Source organism: Dermochelys coriacea, chromosome 4 (assembly GCF_009764565.3).
Source record: "Dermochelys coriacea isolate rDerCor1 chromosome 4, rDerCor1.pri.v4, whole genome shotgun sequence".
NCBI lineage: Eukaryota > Metazoa > Chordata > Testudines > Dermochelyidae > Dermochelys > Dermochelys coriacea.
The window spans coordinates 965,764-984,907 of NC_050071.1; the positions used below are offsets into that span (position 1 = coordinate 965,764).

Sequence of the window (19,144 nt, forward strand, 5' to 3'; positions counted from 1 at the left end):
TTTTAAGTTTTGTGTGAGTTTTGTCAAATACAGTTATTGTAGGCATATCTGCATAGAGATAGATAAACGGATTCAAAACTTTTTCAGCCGTTTATGGTTTATTGACCATAAGTATCAGAGTTTGAAAGAAACACTTAGTACACCTGAACTCTTCATCTTTTATGATTCAAGCCTTTCCCCTAACAAACACTCACCCACTACCACTCCCAGATCCTTCTCAGCAGTGCTGCTGCCGAGCCAGTTTGCCTCATTCTGTATTTGTGCATCTGGTTTTCCTTCCCTACGTGGCGCACCTCACATTGGTCTTTGTTGAATTTCATTTTGTCGTCTATTGCCCAGTTCTCCAATTTATCCAAATCCCTCTGAATGTTAGCTCTATCCTCCAAAGTGCTGGCAACCTCCTTCCCCCAACCCCGCAGCTTTGTGTCATCTGCAGCATTGATCAGTCTGCTCTCTGTACCTACATCCAGGTCATTAATAACGATGTTAAACACTGAACCCCGAACAGATCCCTGGAGAACCCCACTTAAGACCTTCTCTTTTGCCCTCACAATTTACAGCTCTCTCCTCCCTCTCGGGGTGCAATGACTCTCTACGGGTTCACAGGACCTTTTTCCAGTGAAAGAACCTTTATCACAGTGTGAATATTTTTAAACATGTACATATATTTATTAGCAATCACCAATTGATCAGCAGAATACTAATGCTCACCACTCCCAATAAAGCAGACAGACATCTCCTAAGGGCCAGTCAGCGTTGTGTCATCTGGGGCTCTGGCTTCTCCACAGTCTGGTCATGCAAGAGTTAAAAATTCTAGCAGTTCTGGTCTTGAGCCATATCCCCAAGTTACATTCCAATGAGCTTGTTTTCTCACCCTCATATAGTTAAAATGAGAGTTCTTCTTATAATACCTTCGCCAATTGTTTTACTCAAAGCCTGACTATACATCTATCCAATCATAACCCCCTAATGGGCTAAAGCAATTTCTCTAGCAACAGCAAAACCTTATAATTTCTGCTTATCAGCAAAACTTTTAACTAAAACTCACACGGGTGCCCAGTAAGAACCTTGCAGATACTCCAGGTTAGCGTGTCCATACTCGCTTCCGATCCAGTCAATCTGATGTTACTGTATCTCTCCCTGTTAGTGATGCTGCAGCTGCACCTGGCACTAGTAGTCCAGTGTGCTCAGGAGAACAGCAGGGGAGCTGCCTTGTTCCTTCCCCCGTAGTGGGGCTGCCTGAACCCACCACAGGCTGGTGAGGGAGGCAGGTGAGAGACAGAGATGGCCTGGAGACCCCTCCATTAGCAGCTTCCACAGACTGGGCCAAGCCCCCCTGCCTGTCCCATGGAGCCTGCAGCCCTTGCTGGGTTTAACTCTAACCTCCTACGTGAGACTCTATCATACCACAGTGTAACGGGGACATGGAGGTGGCTCCTCCTTTGGGAATTTGGGAGCTTGGTGCCCAGGGTTCATCTCGCCTAGTAGCAGAGAGCACAGGAGCAGCCAGTGCAAACTTTATAGCCTTCCCCTCTACTCATGGTGGCTGGTCTTAAAGATGCCTCTGAACCAGGCACCTTCTTCCGAAAGGGAGCTGATTCCCTGACCCATCGCAGGGCGTGAGCTGGCATCAAAAAGCTCACTCTGGGCAGGGCCTTGTACCCTTACCTACCCCTATTTCTCTGGAGTTGAAAGGTCAAAAATCCCCCTCAAATCTTCCTTTAAGAGATGAATAGCATCTCAGCTGTGTGGACAGTGATTTGCCCTAGTTGGTGTGGGGATGGAGGGGCTTGGTGTTGGTTGGGGAGCTCCCTGTCCATATCCCCCACCCCAGAGCCCACTCCAGGCTCATCCATACCCCCCTGTAGTCTCCCAGGAGCTGGTGCTGCCTCCTCTCTGTGTGATGACTTCCCTTCTTGATGGAGGGCTGTTGCAGCGGCCGTGGTCTAGTGTAGTTTCACTCTGTTGTGGTTGTGATGATGACTGTGCCGGTTTCAGGCAGCCCAGGGGCTCTTGTGAGTGAGCGGCTGACGGGATGTTTTGATCTAGAACAGGAGTTCTCCAACTTCATTGCACCATGACCCCTTTCTGACAACAAAAATTACTACTTGTCCCCAGGAGGGGGGGCGAAGTCCAAGCCTGCCTGAGCCCCACTGCTCTTGGTCCGGGGGTTGAAGCTGCAGGGAGTCAGCCCCAGGCAAGGGTCCTGTAAACTGAACCTCATCACCTAGCACTGAAGCCCTCAGGCAAGTCTAAGCCAGCCTGACAGGTTTCAGAGTAGCAGTCGTGTTAGTTTGTATTCGCAAAAAGAAAAGGAGGACTTGTGGCACCTTAGAGACTAACAAATTTATTTGAGCATAAGCTTTCGTGAGCTACAGCATCCGATGAAGTGAGCTGTAGCTCACGAAAGCTTATTCTCAAATAAATTTGTTAGTCTTTAAGGTGCCACAAGTACTCCTTTTCTTTAAGCCAGCCTGGTGACCTCACTAAAATGGGTTCACCGTCCACTTTGGGGTCCGAACACACAGTTTGAGAACCGCTGATCTAGAAAATTAAAATGTTTTTACTAGTACCTAAGCTGCCCTTAATGATTTTATAAAAGAGACTGTTTTACACAGTCTATTCTGATATGTCAGTAGTAGAAAGAAATCATGTAAAAAAATCTTCTAAAATAACTAAATGAAATTTCAAAATTTTTATATTTTCTAAAATGATTTTTTTTTAAATTCTCTCTCATTGGCAGTTTCAGAAATATTTGTTTTCATTCTGAATTGGATCAAAAGCAAATTTCAATATGTTAAAATGCCCCATAAAATAGAAATTCCAGGTTCTGACCAGCTCTCGCCAAAATTCCTGCCTCCCAGCCCCCATTATAATACGGCTTTTGCCTTCATTATCACAGCCGATGCTGGTCAAACTGTAATGCAACTAAGACAGTTTAATAGCGCCTGACGAAGAAACCAGGGATAGTCTGTTCTGTATTTGTACAGCGCCTAATACAGTGGGACCATGGTTCATGCCCATGGCCACTATGGTAAATATAGGATAAACGACAGTCCTGGGGGCAGAGGGATCATAGATTCATAGATACTAAGGTCAGAAGGGACCATTCTGATCATCTAGTCCGACCTCCTGCACAGCGCAGGCCACAGAATCTCACCCACCCACTCCTATGAAAAAGCTCACCCATGTCTGAGCTATTGAAGTCCTTAAATCATGGTTTAAAGACTTCAAGGAGCAGAGAAGCCTCCCTCAAGTCAACCATGCCCCATGCTACAGAGGAAGGCGAAAAACCTCCAGGACCTCTCCAATCTGCCCTGGAGGAAAATTTCTTCCCGACCCCAAATATGGCGATCAGCTGAACCTTGAGCATATGGGCAAGATTCACCAGCCAGATACAACAGAAAATTCTTTCCTGGGTAACTCAGATCCCATCCATCTAATATCCCATCTCAGGGGATTTGGCCTATTTACCCTGAATATTTAAAGATCAATTACTTACCAAAATCCCATTATCCCATCATACCATCTCCTCCATAAACTTATCAAGTAGAATCTTAAAACCAGATAGATCTTTTGCCCCCACTGCTTCCCTTGGAAGGCTATTCCAAAACTTCACTCCTCTGATGGTTAAAAACCTTTGTCTGATTTCAAGTCTAAACTTCCTGGTGGCCAGTTTATACCCATTTGTTCTTGTGTCCACATTGGTGCTGAGCTGAAATAATTCCTCTCCCTCTCCTGTATTTATCCCTCTGATATATTTATAGAGAGCAATCATATCTCCCCTCAACCTTCTTTTAGTTAGGCTAAACAAGCCAAGCTCCTTAAGTCTCCTTTCATAAGACAAGTTTTCCATTCCTCGGATCATCCTAGTAGCCCTTCTCTGTACCTGCTCCAGTTTGAATTCATCCTTTTTAAACATGGGAGACCAGAACTGCACACAGTATTCTAGGTGAGGTCTCACCAGTGCCTTGTATAACGGTACTAAAACCTCCTTATCCCTACTGGAAATGCCTCTCCTGATGCATCCCAAAACCGCATTAGCTTTTTTCACAGCCATATCACATTGGCAGCTCATAGTCATCCTATGATCAACCAATACTCCAAGGTCCTTCTCCTCTTCCGTTACTTCTAATTGCTGCGTCCCCAATTTATAACTAAAATTCTTGTTATTAGTCCCTAAATGCATAACCTTACACTTCTCACTATTAAATTTCATCCTATTACTATTACTCCAGTTTACAAGGTAATCCAGATCCTCCTGTATAATATCCCGATACTTCTCCGAATTGGCAATACCTCCCAGCTTTGTATCATCTGCAAACTTTATTAGCACACTCCCACTTTTTGTGCCAAGGTCAGTAATAAAAAGATTAAATAAGATTGGTCCCAAAACCGATTCCTGAGGAACTCCACTGGTAACCTCCCTCCAACCTGACAGTTCGCCTTTCAGTAGGACCCGTTGCAGTCTCCCCTTTAACCAATTCCTTATCCACCTTTTGATGTTCATATTGATCCCCATCTTCTCCAATTTAACGAATAATTCCCCATGTGGCACGGTATCAAACGCCTTACTGAAATCTAGGTAAATGAGATCCACTGCATTTCCTTTATCTAAAAAATCGTTACTTTTTCAAAAAAGGAAATTAGGTTGGTTTGGCACGATCTACCTTTTGTAAAACCATGTTGTATTTTGTCCCATTTACCGTTGACTTCAATGTCCTTAACTAATTTCTCCTTCAAAATTTTTTCCAGGACCTTGCATACTACAGATGTCAAGCTAACTGGCCTGTAGTTACCCGGAGCACTTTTTTTTCCTTTCTTAAAAATAGGAACTATATTAGCAATTCTCCAATCATTCGGTATTATGAATGCTGGGAGAGAGGTGTGATGTGTCCTGGAGCCCGCAGAGGCCAGCAACAACTTCCTGTACTCCAGCTGCTGTCTCGGGGGTCATTCGTTGTGATTCTGCCCCAGCCCATATTGGAAAATGCACAAAAAGCAGGACTGACCTGCCTCTCTACCACAGTGTGATCGTTACACAGAGACTCCAGTTCTGGCACAACGACACTCACAGGACAGCTGAATTTTCTGGGGGAAAATTGGCTAAATATAGGGTTAAAAACCAATCATTTCTTAATATGTCCCCTCGTGTCTCACTTGCCTAATCTAGCCTTTCTCAAAGGCCAGGTGAGATGATCAGAATGGGGCCTTCTGTCCTTAACATCTTTGAATTTGGGGAAAGATGCAAAGTTGAAATGATAGTTACCACTTAAAAGCGGCAAAGAGTCCTGTGGCACCTTGTAGACTAACAGACGAATTGGAGCATAAGCTTTCGTGGGCGAATACCCCCTTCGTCGGATGCATGGACTGGAAATTTCCAGAGGCAGGTATAAATATGCAAGCAAGAATCAGGCTAGGGATAACGAGGCTGTACTTGTGCAAGTCTCTTCATGAGGCTTATGGAGTTCCACTCCATACGGCTAAATGCAGTGCCTTGCATGGTGTCAAGTATCATACTTTAGCCGTATGGAGTGGAACTGAGCTATCCCTCAGCTGTTGGCATCGAGGACAGACAGTGCTAATCCAGCGCCATGCAGGAGAGCTGCAGTAATCCCCAGAGGGTGCCCTGAGACACCAGGGAAAAGGCCTCCAGCACCCCAGGCCATGGGTTTAGGTGACCCTGGAATCAGACCTCCTGGAGTAACATTGTGCCCAGTGAGTTCTGACCCAAAGGGGTCTGGCCCCAGACGCCCACCGTTTGGGATTCTCCTCAGCCAGGCAAACTTGCTCCTTCAGTCTCAGTTCCTTTCTGTCCTGCCGGTGATTCCTGCCTGTTTTCTGGCAGCGCTACAGGCTACGGGGTGGGGAAGGAAGAGGGCGTTACCATTTGGGCCCTATTCTCAGTCCCTTTCTTGCAGACACTGTGGGCTGCCAGAGTTGCTGAGCCAATCTCCTCAGGCACTCGCGGTGGGATGGGACATGGGCCAGGTTCTCCAGTGACCCCTCGGCTACACTCAAGGAGCAACTCGAATGGGCTTTGCAGGACATTGAGGCTTTCTCAGCAAAAGGGGGGTTTCTTGGGAGGAGGGGCTAGCGAGGGAGGAAATGGGGTGGCCCTTGGGGTCCCAGCGCTGCCCCAGAGGCTCCCGTCTCTTCTCAGGAGAGGGGGCCAGAGAGCTGATGAAAGGCCGAGGAAACCTTGGCACCTGAGGAGGCTCTTTAAGAAAAGGGCTCAGCCAGAGTTTCCAGGTTCCCGCGGCGCTGCCAGCCTCCCCTGGGGACAGACGGTTCCAGGGCAGCTGCCCTAGGGAAATACTCGGTCCCAAGAGGCTTTGTCCCTGTTCATTGCAGACCCGTGGGGAGCAGCCTTCCTCAGCCCCACTCCACGCCCTGCTGCTGACAGCCGTGAAGGGTCTAACAACACCCACCCTGGAGAGATTTGGAGCTGCAGAGGAAGAGCTGAGGGCCATCGTATCTCTCCACGGAGACAAGATGGAGAGAGTAAGAGACGCCCGCAGTGGGGCAGGCGGATGCTGCGCAGAGAGGGGGATGGGAGAAGTTCCTCTCCTCGGAAACCATTCCTGGGACACTGGCATGGTATTGGGAAGTTGGCTCAGCCCCTTGCCGTTCATCGCTTGGCCGCGGGGATCCGCGGTATCAGGTTTTTCCAGTGTTCTCTGCCAGCTGGAGCTCTGACACTTCCCTGAGGACAGCCCAGCCACACTGAAGGTGTGTGACAGCCCCAGCCCTGGCAAGCCAGCACCTACAGAGTCTGCCGATGGGCCTCCACATTAGGCTCCAGGACCAGACATAGTTTCCTCAGACCTGCCGCAAGGCCTTGTTTTTCCAGCTGAAGTACCAGGAAGAATTTGGCCTGGCACTTTACTCTCTCTCTCTCTCTCTCCCAAGCCATCATCCTGTTGCCCATCCCCACTGGATCTGAGTGCCTCTCCCATGAATTAGATTGGCCTAGGGATGTTTCTGGCAGACTTCATTTCTACATCCCCTGGGTAGGAGGCTCTCAGCGTCATTTACTCCCCCTGATTCAAGACTCTGCACCACCCTCCTGGGAGGAAGGAAATCTATCCATTTGACACCTGGAGAATGTGAAGTCCAGACACCTCTTTGAATTGCCCAAGCCTGCGCAGCTTCTCGAGAAAGGAATCAGGGTTCACATTCCCTATGGTCCTTTCAACGTTGCCTTTAATTGCTCGGCCTGGAAATAGGTGACATTCAAGCCCTTCTCCAAAGACCACCTGCAAGTGGTGTGTAAGTGCAGACTTATTCCCTCCCTGGGCTTTGGCCTTCCTGAAAACTCTGAGACTAATCAATGAACAGAATCCTCAGCCTGAACTTCCTCCCCAACCTGCCTGTTCCTAGGGTTTCCTGCAGGTCGTCCCTGTCTCTGGCCAAGTTCCTTCTTTCCAACAGGTCCCAGCAGGAAGTTAACAAATGGCCCCTCAATCAGCAGATTGATTTGTGCAGGGCTCTAAATCCTGCTAGCAGAACAGGTCAACAGAATCCAGCCACCCACCTTGTAGCTCCTGCTCCTTGTTTGAGAGAGGAAAGAGCAATGACCAGTTTCTCATGGAAGAGTCCTGGGGGGGGCTTGACCCTTTAGGGTCTGTCTATCTGTGTTGCAAACTCTGCAGCAGGATCCTGAAAGCCTGGCCTTATGGACTTGGGCTCCCAGGGCTGGCACTGTGGGGCCAAAACAGCAATGCAGACTCTTCTGGGCTGGGGCTGGAACTTGATCCCTGAAGCCTGGGGAAGAGGGTGGCTTCAGAGCCTGGGCTCCAGCCCAAGTCTCCATGTCTACACTGCTCTTCATAGTGCCATATCATGAACCAGAGGTAGGATTGGATGTGCCCCACAATGGAAACTGGGTTGAGAACCACTGGTCTGGAGAAACTGATTGTGCAAGAAAGAACTAAAAGGAAGTTGCAGAGATGGAGGAAAGGCTCCTGGAGGGGAGCCTTTGAGAGCAGGGCTGAGAGCAGTTTGTTATGGCAGGGAAGGCCCTGGGACATCAGGGGAGTTTGGGCTGTGCCCACTCTCAGGTTTTGGATGTGTTTTTGAGCTAGAAGGTGCTAACCCAGACCTCAGGAAGACTGGGGTTCCTGGACTTGTCAAATCCTCTTCCTTGAGATTAGGGAGGAGCCAAGATGGGCAACTGAGGTCAGAGGTGGCTTGCAGGGCTGCCAGGAGGGCTTCCTTGGGAGGAGGCCACTCATTGATAAATCCACCCTCAACTTTCTGGCGTTCTTCCAGGTTGGAGACGTCGTGGGAGGGATCTTAATCTGGCTCGACTACAGCTGTGATCCCAGAGCCAGAAAAGCAGCGCTCAGGGCCTTGGAACTTGCTGGCTCGCTCCCACCCCCAGGACGTGGTTCTAACCTGTGTGGCTCACACGCTCTTATCGCACAGGTAGGGAGCTGTTCTGTTATCCCCTCAGTCCAGTCGTTCTCTTCCTGCTCCTACTGACAGGCCACAGGCTGGGAAGGGTCCGTGGGGCTCACACAGTTGGAGGGAGTTTCCTGCTGTGCAGAGAGCTGTCCATGCTTCCTCACAGGAGATGGCCAGGCCCAGCCCCTGAGGAGCCAACCCCTCCTCCTGCCCTCCCCGGGATGGAGACCTGCCACTTTTCTGGAGAATTCCAGCATTGTCCTGATTTCTATGGGTCACCCCACTTCCTCTCAGATCCAGGACAGGGCCAATACATGACTTTGGGGCTCACTCAACATCCCTGGCTCATGAGGTCTGGCTGCTCCTTACTGCAGGAGAGAAGGCAGAGATGGAAAAGGCCCATGAGGCCCATCTGTCTATCCCCTGGAGACCAGTGCAGGATTGTTACCTGTCCAGACCCCCAGTTATTCCAGGGCTGAGCAATTGGTGACAAAATGCACCATCCTTATGGAGCTGTGGGGTAGAGGTAAATCTCCTAAGACAGACATTTCCAGCCCTTATTGATGCAAAATAAAATAAAATAAACAAAAAAATCACCCCCACATGACCAGAGCCTATATACAGTGCAGCGAGCAGACAGCCAGCATCAACGGCTCTGAGTGGGGTGAGTGCCTCTTTTCATCTCAATAGATTGTTAAGTCTCAGTCCTGCTGGTTCTTGCTGATCACGTTGACGACTCAGCCAGCTGAGGGGTTTGTAACACAATCCCCATGTGCTTAGGGGCCGTGAAACTCAACTGGACCCTAGCCAGAGGTCAAAAGTCCAGCTTTCCTTGGCATCTTCTGCAATGTAGTTCTGCACTGACCTGAGACAAATTTGTGTCATGCTGGAGAGCAAATTGAAGAGCAGCAGGAAAGAAATTGTTCTTACCCAATTGAGTTCCCAGAGGAATACAGTGTTGGTTTTAATACTTCTTTGAGTGTTTGATTTGTAAACCTGTCACGTCTGAATTCCTTGGAACAGCCACAGTGCTTTCCAGGGACTGTGCTCAGAAGCTACAGAAACTCGGCAGCATTGACACAGAATTTCAGTCAAGCTTCCTGAAGACCTGCTTCCAGGCCATTTGCTCTTGAGTTGTCCAGCTTAGTTCTCAATGTCCTAGGGCTTGACCACCTTGTCCGACCTTCCTCACCAAACTTGGAAGTCAAATGACTGGAAGTCTTTTGGATCCATCTGCAGTCTTCCTCTGCAGATGCCTGCGGGGAGCAGCAGGACTTAGATCCGCAAGAATGGAGGAGGAGGATTTCAGTCCTACTTCCCTTCCATCTCTATCACATTGGGCTGTACAATCTCCTCTTCCAAGCTCCTGAATCTTCTCAGATCAGGGCATGTTCTGACTCACTGTGTCACCCTGTCCACCACACTGAAGTAGAATTGGGCTGCTAAGAGACACTTGGCCAAACACTGGGTCTCAGTAATACCCCCAAATAGCCAAAGTAACTCCAATGATGTCAGGCAAGTTCCTCAAGACTGACCTGAGTGTAACAGAGCAGAATTTTGCACAGTCTGAGCATCACAGTTTAGTGATTATTCTGTGGTCACTACATGGTCACTGTCTTGGAAAGAGTGTGTTACCTTTAGAAACAATAACCCATTAGGGGAAAGGAATAAATACAACTTTCTCTGAAGGGACTTGCCCTGTATTAGCCACCCTGTACCGGGGGTGTCTCCTCCAATATTCCAAGCCTCTTCCTGGGGAGGGCAAGAGATGGCCAAGCAGGAAAGGTCTGACTTGTGTTTCTGAATTTGCAGATGTACCATTGAGTTGTGGAAGGCCTTGGGTGAAGAACCACAGCTCACCAGGGAGGTGCTGCAGCAGCTGCTGGACAAGCGCCAGCAGAGACGCCAGGAGGAGAAGAGCAGCAATGTGTTTCTGGCTGTGAGTGAGATTTGAGATGTCACCTTGCGAACCCAACACCACAGGGAAAATGGTGTGTGTGTGCGTGAGTTTCACCCCTTCTTAGCTTCAGGCCATGGCTCCACTACACAATGAAGCCAACCTAACTTACCTTGCCAGATAGCGGCCACAGCAATTCCAGCCCTGGTGTGTGTCCACACTTTGGTGCTTGTGTTGGCAGTGCATGTCCTCACCAGAAGTGCTTGTCTTGATGGTATGGTCAGGGTGGGGCATTGTGGGAAGGCTCCTGAAAGCCAGTTGATGTAAGTGATGCGGTGTCTACAATGATGCTGCATTGACCTAACTGCATCGACCTGGACTCTCTGCCACTTGTGGAGGTGGAGTTATGAATTTGGCACCAAGGGGCAGTTCTGACTACGGGAAGGAAATTCCATCGTTAGGGTGATGCAGGGTGAGCGGCCTTCTGTTGACCTAATTCTGAAGTGTAGACCAGGCCTTAGTGTGTCCTTGCCACTTCCAATCATACCAAAGAGGTGTCAATAAAGTTTCCCCAGGGTCAAAGTTACATATCTTATGTGGTTTATCGGCTGGTAACCTGGCTCAGTTGTCTTCTGCTCTAGATTGCCCTTTAGTGAGCAAGTGCACTTCAGGTGTCTCTTGGAAGTATCCAGGTTTCTGGCTCTGTAAACTGTGGCTAGAAATCTTCCCAACATGGGATCGTTAGAAGTCCAGTACTTTTGACTGGGCAATAAACACTGGGCCTAAGAGAACGGATCTCCTCAGGATGGTTTTAGCCCTTCCAGTCACGGCTCGAAAGCCAAAGCACAGGCTCTGCACCATAAAGAGGAATAATGGGGAATATCATCATCCAGACTCTTCTGATCTTTCCATGGAGCCTCCAAATGTCTCCACCCCTCTCAGGAGCCAATACTGTTTTGTAATACGCTGGAGAGGAAATGAGACATGAGAAAAGGACAATAGCGAATGGCAATGGAGGCAGGTGACAGATTGGGAGAGCTGAGTGAAATTCTTTCCCCCCTCCAGGCAATGAAGACCATTTACGAGGTCCTTTTCCTACGGGGATACCAAGAAGCCATCTTGGAAATGTATCCCCAGATGCTCATCCTCTTCGTCAGGCAAGTGCAGTACGTGATGGATCTGCACTTGCCAGGGACCTACATGGCCAGGCAGACATCCAGCCCCGAGGAGGGATCCAGCTGCCCCAGCCCACTAAGGTAATGACTGAAAGGAAAAGGAAGAACAGATTTGTTCGGCTAAACACATGGGGTCTGTTCATGGCCATCAGTTGTTCGGGTGCTGTAGTTAGCCCAGGCTCAGTTCAGTGCAGGTCTCTCTTGAGGGAAAAGGATTGAGAGCCGTGTGTTCTTGTGAGTCACACTCGCTCGTCTGACTCCATCCACAGGCCATCTGCTTTCCCGACACACTCAGGCAGTAGTCATGTTTGTGCATCCATCCACATGTGCCACACGCCAAAGAGTCAGTGCTTTCATCAGTGCCTGCTGAGCAAATCTGTGGGCCTCTCTCCCTGAATGCGGACAGAGCCACACCGGCAGCAAATGGGGCCAGGCACCGCAGGGCGTCAGTGTCACAGGCCGACAAGAGGAAGAGGGACCAGTTCATCTGGTTCTGTGGGCACAGTTAGGGGCTTCCATCTACACGGGAAAAACAGAGCGCCAGAAGACACCTCAGGTGGCATAAACTGATAGAGCTTTGCTCAATTACACCAACAAAGGATCTCGACCCACATGCCCGCTTGAATCTTGTTACCTGTCACAGTAAAGAATCAAATTTTCAACCATAGTGAGTGGTGACACCAACCATCTGAAGAAGCTACAGTGTCACTAACTGGTTACAAACTCAATGAAACTGCAGTGTAGACAGGGTGTCACACTGGATCGATCCTTGGGGAGGCTAGCTACTGCTGAGCATGCTGTGTGTCTCAGGACATGTGCAGATTTGCCATGCTGGGGACTGATCTCGTTGCTTGCAACTGGGTTCTTTGTTTTTGTTTTTTTTTGGTCTTTAGCACCTCAGTGGAGGCTGTGAAGACTCTTTTCTCCATGCCCGGCTACTGGAAGGAATTTGCCAGCATCCAGTTTCAGCGGGGTTGGGACATGATACCCTCCCGATATCACTACTTGCAAGGTGTTGGCCTGATTGCAAGGTAGGAGCCCAAATTTTCCTCTTCTTTGGGTCTCTCTTGGGAATGGGATTTCCGTGTAAAATATTCCCCAGTTACAGGCTCCCAGCTCAGCCCAGCAACTCGAGAGGAACTCTCTCTCCCCCTTGATAATCACAAGGGATTTTCTGTGCCATGTTCCAGAGCCATGATCGAGTTTGAGAACCCTCAGCTCCCTGCAGTTTTCAGAGAGGCAATCACCATCGTCCAGAGTGAGAAGGAGGAAGAGCAGAGAAATATCGCCATGGCTTTCTGCACTGAGGTGAGATTCATGAGTTGACAGGCACAAGTGGGCTTTCTGGAGAGCAGCTCAAGCCAGTAAGCTCTGGGGTACTTTGTCAGCAGCTAAGCAGCCCTACCGCCAGCTAGCTCCTCTCCGCACAGGAATGGTTGTGGGGCATGGCAAAGAGAGGGAGGGAGAGAGAGGGTGAGATTTCTCCTGGCTGGATGTGCCTAGATGGGGTTACGGGACAAGAAGCGATGTTCCTCCAGTGCCCCAAGGCCATGCTTCTCTCCTCACCTTTTCCTGGGGTTTTGCTTTTCTTCTGCCCCACGCCTCTCTACCTGGCGCTCAATGAGGTCTGGAGATTCCCCTTTCCCTGGGGGCTTATTTATGACTTGTGCATTAGTCTAACTTTGGGGAATGAACCAACTGAAACAGCAGCAACTGGCTATCTATCCAATAGCTCAGAAATGAGAGTGAGATCCACACACAAGCTTTGTTGTTTAAAACAAAGCACTCAAATGGTGGAGGTTCTTTACTGAGCAAATCAAGGCATGACGTGCTCACGGCTCCCGTGAGCTGAGCCTTGATTGCAGATGTGATGCAATGGGGAAGGCGGGGTGAGCAAAAACAAAGGTGACAGTGAGCAACTGGCACAGAGTTAGAGGAGAATGACTTTCTGCCCCGTTGGAGGTCTGTGCCCTCCGTGGTTTCTCATAGGTGGAAGTGTCCAGCATGTGCTCCAGGCTGTCACCTAGGATAGTAATGAGTTGCCTTCTTCATTCCGGCAGGTGCAATTCTTCTGGGCCCAGCTGCCAGAAATCATGGCCATGTTTTGTGACAGGGATGGAGGGCATGTCATGGAGGCCATGCATAAAGCTGCAGACATCATCTACCTCCTCAACAGGGAGGGGCTTGGCTCCATCTCCCAGGACATTGCCGTCAGCCTTCGCCCCTTCATTGATGACGTAAGGCTTGGAACCCCACAAGAAACCCATTCCTCCCCTCCACCTGTCTCTGATGACCTCGTGTCTCTCTCCCCATCCCCTTCCTCCAGCCCCTCAGGCCTGCCATGGAGCCTGCAAGGAATGCCCCCGCCATGGGTGGGGAATCTCCTGCTGAGCCACCTCCCTGTCAGAGCTCTTCTCGCCAAAGCTCAGCCTCAGCGCCATGCCCCCAGCCCCTGCTGCAGCCTGGACTTGGGGAGAGGGGGCCTGGCACAGGGCAGATGGCCAGCTGCCTGGAGAACACAGGCCCCCAAAGAGGTGGAGATTCTCAGCAGGAAAGAGGTGGGTCAGGAATGGCCTGGCTCTCAGGGGCACCGAAGAGCAAAAGAAATGTTGTCTTTTGGAGCAGCGAATCCCTGCCAGGCTCCAGCAGCTGCTTCTCTGCTTCCCCACACCAGTCTCCAGCAGCCTTCCCGCCTTCTCCCCTAATCTTCTCGGGTTCTAGGATTCTGTGATCTCCAGACAGAAACTGCCTCTGGGACACCCTGGGGCTGCACTGTCCTGCACAGCGTCTCAGGCCCTGCACAAGATGTCTATGGCACTGGCCTGGTGGCCTCCCTGCTCCCGCCAGCCGAGTAAGTTTACACAGGGGAACCGGAGCAGCGTGCGCATAACAACTCTGTCCTGTTATCTTCTGATGCTGCCTGGCTTTAACCGGGCGCCCCCACCCCCTGTGTGTCATTGCCAGGAGAAGGGCAGTGTGCGCTCAGCTGCCATTTTACTGCTTGGCAACGTGGTGAGCAGGGTGCAGGACTCCGACAAACCCTTCGTGCAGCAGGAAATCATCAACTGCTTGCTCACACAGCTGTTGCATCTTGAAGACCAGGATGAGAGTGTGGCACTGATAAATGCCACAGTCATTATTTCCTTAAGAGCAAAGAGCCAGTATCCCCTGGGGCCCCCGCTCCATTCATCGCCAGAGCCCCTTGCCCAAGTGGAGTCTTCTCCTCCCTGCTTCACTCCATCCTGGAGCCTAGTGCCTCATCCATCCTCACAGCACACAGCACAATTTGGAAGAAAAGCCTTCTTCAGGGAAAGAGGTGGGGCATAGCATAGCGGAGCCGGGAGTACTGCTGTCGGTCCCAGCACGGCCTAGGTCCTGCGTCCCCCTGAAGTGCGGGGCCCCCCAAAGCACGGGGCCCTGGGCAACCACCCCAAACCATCCAAAGGACAGGATGGCTCTGGCTCTCTCCGTTTCCTCTCCTCACCACACTCCTGTGGAGAACAAATTACAGGAATCTCCACTAGCAGGAAAAGCAGGAGAACAAGGGACGGGGAAGGTTCCATGTCCCCCAGACTATCCCTCTCTCAGGGAGAACGCTCTTGGTCTCCCCTTCTCTTGCAGCCATGTAAACTGACGCTCTTCCGCTGCGCAGAGTTCCTCGGGTGGGCTCATTTGAAGACGCTGTTCCGCAGCATGGCCTGGGATGGATCCTCACAGCTCTTGAAATGTGTCTGGATCTGTTTGGTAGGTGAATTCTTTGTGCCTTGAGTGTGGTGAATGGGGACTTGAGGAAGACCTTTCTAAGCCCACACCCTGAGTACCCATCCGCTTCGGTCAGGTTGCAGGACCCCATTCCAGGCTCTCTGCTGGCTCACTTCGGCAGGAATTACAATCCGTTCACATTGTTGATATTTTCTTCCACAACTCTCTGACCTCCAAACTTTTATCTTTTCAAATGAAAGCTGAGATTCTGGAGAAAACAATAGGAACTTCAGAGAGGTGCTGCTCTGGTGTATGGGTTCATATTGGCGGTTGCCATGGCCTGACTATATGCTTTGGCTTTTCTGGATTATTCGCTGTGGGAAGAACATGTCATTTGTATATTGTGCTTCCTTCTTTCTTCCTAGATGCAGAACAATGAGAACCACTTCCCCAAATTCCTCTTCCAGGCCTTACAGTAACTGAAAAGCTCACAGACAACAATAAGACATTCAGCAGCCCAATTCATTGGTAAACAGAGCAAATTCACTTCATCTTTTCTAAATGCTTTCTTCAGAGCCCTTTTCTAGACGGCTGCTCTGTTCCCTCCAACAGCACCAGAATCCTAAAATGGTGTGTGTGTGTGTGTGTGTGTGTGTGAATTAACATGTATTCCAAGATGAAGGGAAGAACTTCGCTGAATCAACTGCACCAACTTCCCCCGCCCACAACAACTCTTTGGCTGTGCCTAGGGGAAACCAGCAGAATGTGAATTCAATCTCCTTTGGAAATCAGCCTCTCAGTAACTTCTGGGCATCTGATGCTTTCTCGAATGGGCTTTGTGAACAGATGTAAGGAATGTCTTGAATTTCCCAAGGGTGTCTTGGGGGAATGGCTGCATCATTAGCAGTTTTCAGTGAAGGATTTGAAAAGCAATGAGACCAACTGTATTCATTTTATGTCTAGGAAATACTATCCACCATTACTGCGACTTGTTGTCTGAAACAGTGAATGAAGATGGCATCTCCCGCCTGTATGAAGGTAAGGAAATACTTCTGTGTGTTTGTGCCTCTGTGGGAAGTACAGGGGTGCAGCACAGGGCCTGAACACAGGTTTGAATGTGTCCCTCTCAGTCTAAGGACAGCGTTTAAGGAAGAAGGATGGTCACGCGAGCTTTCATCGAGGTCCCACAATCTGTGTACAGGAGCAGGGGAATTCCATCCCTAGCTCCTAGTGTAGACGTACCCTTAGAGCTGTGTGTGGAGACTGTCTTCATCAAGGTCAGAAAGTCTCTAAAGGAAGGCCTGACCGAATTGAAAAGGGCTCTTGTTATTAAGGATGATGACGACGATGATTACTCTCTGTAGGGAAAGATTTATCACCTGCCCTCCCTGGAATGGAGTGATTGCAGGCCAGGGAACTTCACTCCCAGATTGGTTATCAGCTCATAGGAAATCCCATGAGGGCACATGGGAAACACTTTTCCCTGTGAGCTCTTTAGGAATGAAGGCAGGGCCACAAAGGATTTCAGGAGACGTTAGGAGCCTAAATCCCTTTGTGGATCTCACCCTAAATTTAGATGGTTTAACGTGGCTGCTTCTGTCACTTTCCTGTTCCATCCAAAGAACAAGTGCCCCCAACCGTCTGTGTGTACGGGTGTGTGTACGAGTGTATGCCAGCAGAGGGGGAAGTTATGCAAGAATGGGGTCTCCTCTCCGTCCAGAGCTATTTTGGGAGGAGCGGAGTGGTTGTTCTTGTGCCCTTAGAATCTTGGGTAGCTAATAGCATGGGGCAAGGGCCATCTGAAGGGGAGGTTTCCTAGGTACCAGTCACATCAGCACCATGGGGTTTTCAACCCATTTCCTCTTGGTTTCAGCTTTTCACGAAGTGCCTTTGAAATCAGACAGGACCACGTGGTACATCCTCAGCAGACATTATAAATGGTTGTAGAAGCTTGGAAATCTCATGTTGGGTTCTGCATTCACTAGGGAACCGGGACCGACACAGAAGAGCTCTTTGTCCTGCTATGGTAAATACAACAGACACTTCTCAACTTTTTGGTGTCCCTAGCCTCTGTTTGACAGAAGCTGGGAATGGGTGACAGGGGATTGATCACGAGATGATTGCCTGTCCGTTCATTGCCTCTGGGGCACCTGGCATTGGCCACTGTCGGGAGACAGGATACTGGGCTAGATGGACCTTTGGTCTGACCCAGTGTGGCCTTTCTTATGTTCAGAACCGGGGCTGAACAACGAGGTGGTTATCAGCAGATGACCCAAAATTATGTAGATTAGTCGGGCCTAGAGAAGACGTTGAAGAAGTTCAAAGGGATCTAAGAAAGCCAGGTCACTGAGCAGCACAATGGCAGATGAAAACCAGCGCTGACCAAGGCAGGGCCATACACATGGGAAGCAGTGAGGTGAACGACTCCTACATATAGCTGGTGTCAGAAGCCAAAGCACGGCTGGTTGGGCCCAGTGGTTGGAGCAGTGGCGCTGGGGCCTAGTGGTCAGAGTGGTGGAGGTCGAGCTGAGGGGAGCCAAGGGTTGGAGCCGGAGTCAGGAGTCAAGAGCAGGATTGGAACAGGCTGGGGAGTAGGGCAAGGGCCAGATTAACGATTCCCAGACAATGGGAGCTGCGGGGGGGCAGAGCCTACAGGCAAGATCAGCCCCCAGGACCGAGGTTCCCAGTGCAGTGCTCGTCGTGGCAACGTGGCTGGGGGGAGAGAGGAATGGCAGCGCGCGGAGCCGCCTCGCCCCCATCCCAGCCAGACAGAGCCGGCCCGGCCAGAACGCAGCACACAGGGGTTTAGTGGCTGCAGCTCAGGCCCCCCTTAGCCCTACTCCTTTCCTGAGTGCACCATTGCCCCACTTCTGCCCCATTCCCACACACTGTTACAGGGCAGAACCCTGGAGCTGATCTCTGAAATCTCTCTCACGAGAAGGTAGTTACTGCAGAGGCTGGACAACCCCACCTTTGGGCTCCATGTAGGACATCTCATCCCACTGCACAGAGCCCTACATTCACACAGCTTCTCGCCTGTGATTCCCTCACTCATCAGAGCCAGGCGGAGAGAGGAGAAATTCTCCCAGACTCCCTTTAATCATTGCCAGCCCACCGGGTAGCGGAGGATGCCGGGGGTTGGGTGCTCTCTTTAAGAAATGCCAGCTCTTAGGGAAGTTGCAAATGAGCATTAGCAAAGTGGGGTGGGGTTGTGCCATGGAAAACTATCCTGCCTGAAGGTTTTGTTCTTCTCATTTGTGTTCCTGCCCTTTCTCCCTCTTCCAGACATCTAGAGGCCAACAGGAGCCAACAGAGCCCACCACTGATCCCATCTCTTGTGAGACGGCAAAGCAGCTGTTGCATGGGAAGGAGGAGACAGAAGAGGCAGAGCAGCATGTGCCGGGCTGTACCAGCCACACATAACCCCATAGTCTAGGTGGAGAAAGCCAAGCCCCTCCCCAGCCCGGCATGCTGGGAGAACCAGCACTGGAGAACCACTGTGAAAGGGAGCAGCTCAGCTCACGCTAGGCAGACCGCTGAAAATGGAGGATGCATACTGTAGGCTCCAGTCCAGAAGCAGTTGAAGCCCCTGACTGCAGAGCCCTGAGGAGCCAAGACCCAGCCGCGTCCCTGGGTGCCTGCAGACATGCAAGGGAGATCGGAGTCTCTGGGAGTTTCCCACGGTGGGAACCCAGAGACCCCCAGCCCATGGCCTGGAGACATCTCCTAGGAAGTAACTTGTCCTAGGAACTTGGAAGTAGCCATTGTCATGCCCAGTGTTGCATCCTCACTGACTCAATGCAAACACACTGGCCATGGACGAGGCCCTGGGTTAGGACCCGGTGGAGTAACGAGGGCCTGGGTCCCCCTGCCCTGGCCGCCATCCATCCTTGGGTGGCTGCCCACGTCCCCATTGCGCCACTAGACTGCACAGCCCCAAGAGGAGGGGCAACAATCTTGC

At 50.5% G+C, this 19,144-nt stretch overlaps 1 long non-coding RNA gene across 1 annotated transcript; it reads left to right on the forward strand.

The window, feature by feature from the left end:
* The first annotated feature begins 14,983 nt into the window (after positions 1 to 14,983).
* On the forward strand, positions 14,984 to 17,122 carry LOC122460085. The gene is made up of 4 exons (XR_006281158.1): positions 14,984 to 15,225; positions 15,609 to 15,711; positions 16,147 to 16,221; positions 17,057 to 17,122. It is a non-coding gene; the product is annotated as an uncharacterized LOC122460085 (long non-coding RNA).
* Positions 17,123 to 19,144: the final 2,022 nt, after the last annotated feature.